This window comes from Cherax quadricarinatus, chromosome 13 (genome assembly GCF_038502225.1).
Source record: "Cherax quadricarinatus isolate ZL_2023a chromosome 13, ASM3850222v1, whole genome shotgun sequence".
Taxonomy (NCBI): Eukaryota; Metazoa; Arthropoda; class Malacostraca; order Decapoda; family Parastacidae; genus Cherax; species Cherax quadricarinatus.
In genome coordinates, this window is record NC_091304.1 from 29295536 (window position 1) to 29302090 (window position 6555).

The window sequence follows — 6555 nt, forward strand, 5'->3', positions numbered from 1 at the left end:
GTCAGGGTGGATGGGTTTTGGGGGGCCAGGAGGGTTAGTTTTGTAGGTGTGTACATGCCAGCAACTAGTAACGCTAGAGTGAAGGTGGATTTTGTACGCGAGGTTCTGGTATATCACTTGAGAGGTTTACCTGCTTTTACGGTGATTGGTGGGGATTGGAATTGTGTCATTAGGAATGGTGATGTGGTTCCGAGGGGGGCGGGTTGTGTTTTGGGGGTTCTGCGGGATGTTTTGCGAGATGTTGGAGTGGTAGATGTGGTGGGAAGTAGGGGATATGGAGTGGAGCACACTTTTATTCGTAGGGGATATGAGGCACGGTTAGATAGGATTTATGTTAGGCAGGGCATAGGTGTGGAGAGGGTGAGGACTATCGATGTGGGTTTTTCTGATCATCGTGCTGTTATAGCAGATTTGAGGGTAGATGGCATAGTGAGAGTTTATGCAGGATACTGGAAATTAAATGTGAGGCTACTTAGGGACGAGGGTGACCCTACAGGGTTTGAAGATTGGTGGAAATCCTTTTGGGAGACTAGGAATATGGAAATGGATTTGCTGGATTGGTGGGAAATGAGGGCTAAAGTTGAAATCGCGAAATTTTTTAAAGTACGGGGTAAGGAGATGGCGAGGTGGAGCTATGGCCTACAAAATTATCTTGAGGGTCAGTTAAATGACTGTTATGCAGAGGAACGGGTGGGGCGGAGTGAGGACATGGAACGTTTGCGAAATAGGTTGGCGGAAATTCACAATGAAAAATTTGAGGCAATTCGAGTTAGGGCAGGGTTGGAGGATGTTTTAAGGGGGGATAGGCCATCGGGTTTTGTATTAAGGAGGTTTAAGGAACGGCAGGCGAAGACCACCTTGGCGTATATTGAGGCAGGTACAGGGGGGGGGTGGCTTTGAGGAGGGTCAAGGCCTATCCACCACGGAAAATATTAGTTTGTATGCAGATTTTTGGTTTAGGGAGAAGTGGAGGAGGGTTGGCGGGGGAGTGGGTGAGGGACGGTTTGGGGATGAAGGGTTTAATAGGGTATTAAGTGAGCAGGACAGTGACAGAATCGAGGGTAGTATTAATGTAGAGGAGGTGGAGGAGGCAGTTTTTGGGATGTGCCAGGGTAAAACCCCAGGCATAGACGGAATACCAAACGATTTTTATAGGTATCATTGGGGGAGTGTACGGCATTGTCTGGTGGGGGTTTTGAGTTGTATGTTAAGTAGTGGGAGGATGGGGAAATCACAAAGAACGGGTGTCACGGTTTTAGTGCCCAAAAAGAAGGAATGCCGAGTTTTGAATGATTACCGTGCGATTACGTTAATGTGCTCGGATTACAAGATTTTTGCTAAGGTTTTGGGCAACAGAATGAGGAAAGTGTTGGGTTTAGTGTTACATAGGGGACAGTTGGGAATTCCGGGAAGAAGGATGAGGGATGGACATGGTTTGATTAGGGATTTTCTAGAGAGATGTACGGGAGGGGGAATACTAGGTTTAGATTGGGTGAATGCTTATGATTGCGTGGACAGAGATTTCTTAGGGGTTTGCTTAGAGAGGTTGGGGTTTCGGGAGGGGGTAGTGAGGTGGGTGAACACCCTGTATGATGGGGCAGAGGTGAGGGTACAGGTCAATGGGAGGTTGGGTGAAAGTGTACCAATGGAGAGAGGTTTGAGGCAGGGCTGTCCGATGTCACAGCTGCTCTTTGCGTGTGTGCAGAATCCTTTTTATGAGTCTGTTGAGAGGGTGATGAACAATCAGGAGATGGAAGGGGGGTGCAAAGGGGGCATCGTTGGGTATGTGGATGATACTACTGTTTTGCTAAGGGGTAAGGAGGAGTTAAGGAGGGTGGGTAGAGTGATTCAGATGTTTGGTATGAATACCGGAATGAGAGTTAATACGGTGAAATCAAGGTTACTAGAGGTCGGTAATTGGATAGGGGGGGGGGGCTTGGGGATGGGGTTAGGATGGACAGTGGTTGACAGAATCAAGGTATGTGGGATATGGTATTTGGCGGAAGAGCAGGCATGCAGAAGGGTAAATTCGGAGTCTGTCACGGGTAAGGTTTTAAGTAGACTAGGAGGTTTAAGTGCGAGGGACTTAGCTTTACATCAGAGGGTAGTGGTGGTAAATTCACTTGTCTATAGCAAGGTATGGGGGGTGGCAGAGGTTTTTCCCTTAGAGGTACGAGATATTGTGGAAATGCAGAGGAGGGTGCTGAAGTTTGTGTGGGGATTTGGGAGGGCATGGTTAAGTAAGGAGGTAGTTATGACGGATGTTCGGAGAGGGGGTTTAGGTTTGTTGCCTTTAGGACTGAGAGTAATGGCTGTATATATCAAGTGGAGGTATATGAGGGAAGGGGGTGTGAGGGGCGCTAAAGTAGGAAGAGTTATGGAGGAGGCACGTAAATGGTGGAGTGGGAAGGAATTGAGGGTTTGTGAAGATATGTTGAGATTTTTATTGACAGTGCAACAGGTGGATAAAATCAAAGTGAAACGGTTGGTGAGGGTAGTGAAAGGTCAAGGAATTATGCAAGGGGTAGCCGTGTATCCAACGTATGATTGGGGGGTTATTTGGAAAGATTTTAGTAAGCTTCGGATACCGGCTAGAGTAAGAGAATTAGTATATAGGTTTATCATGGGGATTCTGGCTTCCAAGGAGGTGTTACGTAGTATGGGGTTTGTGGAAGAGGCTTTTTGTCAGTTTTGTGGTGATGTTGAAACGGCGTTTCATGTGGTCTTCTTTTGTACCTCCTTGGAGGGGGTGAGATCATGGATGGGTGGGGTTATCAGACTGTTGGGGGGGGGGTCGTTTGCCGCTTTTAAGGGCTTTACTACTAGATGTAAGGGGAGTGCCTAGGGATGTTGGAAGGGCTATAATGTATATCATAGTGGATTATCTGGACATTTCATGGGGAATGAGGGGATTAAGGGGTGATATGAGGATAAAAGCGTTGGCGGCTAGATTCTATAGGACGAAGTGTAGGAATATGCTGGTTTATGGGGCGTCCTGGGAAAAAAGTTTCCCGGAAGGTTATAGGAACCTCACTGTGGGTTCCCTTAGGCGGGGTCCCTGAGGATGGACAAAGGAGTGGTCTCCTTATGGGGGGATGTAAGGGGGGGGGTTTGTTTTTGGTTTTCTCTGGAACTGATGTAGTGTGTAAGAGGAAGGTAGTGAGAATTAGGTATGGATGGTACGCCATGTTTCACGAGAATGTTTGTCATAGTGAGATATAAGTGTGGTTTCCAGGGTTACATTTCTAAGCCTGATGGTTATGTTCACTGGGTTTAAAATTTCCTTGAAAGCCAGGATACCGAGCCCTTAGGATCTCGTTTTTAAGTAATTAGATTGGCACGTTGGTATCAACACAAAATTTTCTGAGATACGTGTCAGTTCTTTTGGGACTGGCAAATTACAGCAGCCTTATCCTTATTACTTCTCTAGTCTTATGTTTAACTTTTATTGTCAGATGAAGGTTCTATGTGAAAAAATTTAAGTGTATGTATAGGTTTTGGGTCTATACCATGTTTTTATGGGGTTAAACCAACAAAGTCTTGTGGACAAGATTTTCGGTTTATATACATATGTGGGAGGTATAATTATGTATAGGGTTTGGTTATAAACCCTTTAATGTGCCGAGGTTTGTTATAAATACTTGTTTTGGATTCTTTTATTATTGTATTTTACATGCATGTTGTTCTGTTTTCTGTATCAACATTATTGTATTAGAGGGTTAACATATTAATAATAGTAAAATACTGTTTCTCTATGGTTATTGTGTAAGGAATCATATGTTCCTTCCGGGTTCCTATTGGTTAGGATCTAATGTACCATAACTTAACCAATAATCTGTACCCTGTCATAGCGGGTATGTTAGGGTTTTGTTTTGTTTTGTAGTGGTTATGGTAGTTTTGGTTAATCTTGTGATGTTGTACATTTGTATGATGTTTTTGTTGTAATAGGACATGTCAGGTATTCATTTTATATTGTTAAACTATGTAAAGTTTCTTTTTGGTGTGTTTTCTTTGGGTACAATGGCTTGGCGGCAACTATTAATGACTGATAAACTTTAGTGAGGTTTGTCTTAGCGTGTATTGTTTTGCTATAACAAGATGTTATAATACTTGTTCCCGCAAGGAATAACCTGGTACTAGTAGAACAAAAGAATGTTTTGTATTCCTGTACTTTATTATGCATCCTTTGTACTTTTGTAAGGTTTCTAATAAAAATAAAAAAAAAAAAAAAATTCATGGTTAACATTAATATTTGATATTATATTGGTGGTGTATATTCTTCTACTTATTACAGTGTATGTGTATAGGAATGTAATGTTTCATATCTGTTTTAGTCTGTAAATTTATGTTTTTGTGTCTTGTTCATGCACTACCAACTCTTAGGTAAATACTCATTAAGGTTTTGATGAGGTCAGGGTATGACCATTCATTAGGATAATTCAATGTATGTTATTTAGAATGGGGACTGTACATACGGGGGATGGGGGGTAGAAGTGTCAGCTGTGTCTGCACTGGCAATAATGATTATTATAAAAGGAGGGTTTGTAGGTTATGTATATGGTTGTGGGTTATGTATATGGTTGTAATATGGCCATGATCTATGGTGTTCTTAAAATGTACCGGGATTGTGTACTAGAGGTTTTGTAATATCTAGTATGGTTTTTAATTTTATACTCTTATACATTATTGTATTTGCTCTGTTTTAAATAAAAATATAAAAAAAAAACTGAATCCTTGCTCTTGAAACATGATGGGAGTGCTTTGTACAATTCAATTCACGAGTTGTATAAACTTGACAGTTATTTAGTGGAGTTTGCTGCGGTGTGTCGTAAGCAGGAGTGATATACATAATCGCAGAATTGATCATATGGTATGAGGCCTCGTGAGGATTTGGTGTCAGTGGACCCAAGTTACCCGCACCATAGGGAAACAAACCCTGCCCGTCGGTATCGTCGTAAGTTTGGACTTCCGTGAAGCTTTTCATCCCCAGTGGGGTGCTGTGAGTGAGAGTATGCCTTTGTTGATTCTCAATTTTTTTTATTTCTGTTCTTGAGGTTATACTATAATATGAAATCATTAATAGTTAGCCCGTTCAGGTACAGCTGCATAGAGTACGGAACGGGTACAGGTAAACAAGTTTAGGTGATTTCAACTAGTGATTGCAAGTCGTTTGGGTGATTACAACTATCATATATAGTTGCATGTGTATGAGTTTCCTAGGATGGCCCAAGAGAGTTAGGCAGGGTGATCTATCACCACTGTGGTCTTAGTGATGGGAGACACTCAGGGGCTCCTAGAATATCTCGAAATATGCAAGTGCAGGTGACTGCGATTATCACACATGCAGGAGATAACTTTCATACATAGCAACAAATACCGCAAAGAATTTGCAATTCCATTCATTGACAACTGGGACAATTTCTATGTCAAACATGATATGTAAGAAGAGTAGCTTTAGAGAACTCTGTCGAGGCAGCCATTTCTGAGTGTCTAGGACTTTCAACTGATAGACGATAGAAGCAGAGGGGTATATAGGGAAACAAGTATATTTCAGTATGAGGGATGAAAGTGGCAAAAATTGTCGGGACATTGATCATTATAAAGTTACTAATCAATGCAATGGAGCTGGTGAACAGAGACAGTAGAGGGCAACGAGTGACTAACTCCCCTAAGGTTTACTGTACTAACAGAAGGAGCGTAAGGAATAAGATAAATGAGTTAAGATTAATTGCAAGTGCAGGAAGAATAGAAATTATTGCTATAACGGAGACCGGGTTCAACCTGAATGAGAGAGAAATGCCTTCTGAATGACATATACAATTGTTCCACACCGATAGGGTCAATATGAAGGGTGGTAGAGTGGCGATGGATGGCAGAGATAATTTAAACTGCTGCAAATAAACAAAATATAAAATTAGAGGTGACAGACACTGAATCTGTTTGGCTACAGTTTCTTGAAGGTCGTGAAAAACTAATCTTGGGATTGTTTTACAGACCCCCAAACCTAGTTAGGGAACGTGGTAAACTTCCATGGGAAGTAATTCATAAGGCATCTAAATACGAGAATGTTGTGCTAATGGGAGATTTTAACCTTAGGCAAATTGATTGTAGTAATTTGACAGAAAATCTTGAGTCTAGCGACTTTCTTGATACAACACAGGATTGCTTTTAAAAATAATTTGTGACAAAAACAACTAGAGGAAATAACCTGCTTGATTTCGCTATCGCCAACAAGGAATCGTTAATAAATAATCTTGAGGATAATGATGAGCTTGGAGTAAGTAATTACAAATCACTTAGTTTCAAAATATCGTTGAAATTACCTTAATAACTACAAGTCAGTGTTTCTGACTACCACTTGACCAATTTCACATGACTAAGAAAGTTACCTGGGTGTATACCTGGAGTATACCTGGAGTATACCTGGGGTATACCTGGAGTATACCTGGGGTATACCTGGAAAGGATTTCGGGGATCAACGCTCCCGCGGCCGTGTCTGTGAACAGGTCTCATGCTGGATCCGGGTCTGATCAACCAGGCATTTACTGCTGGCCG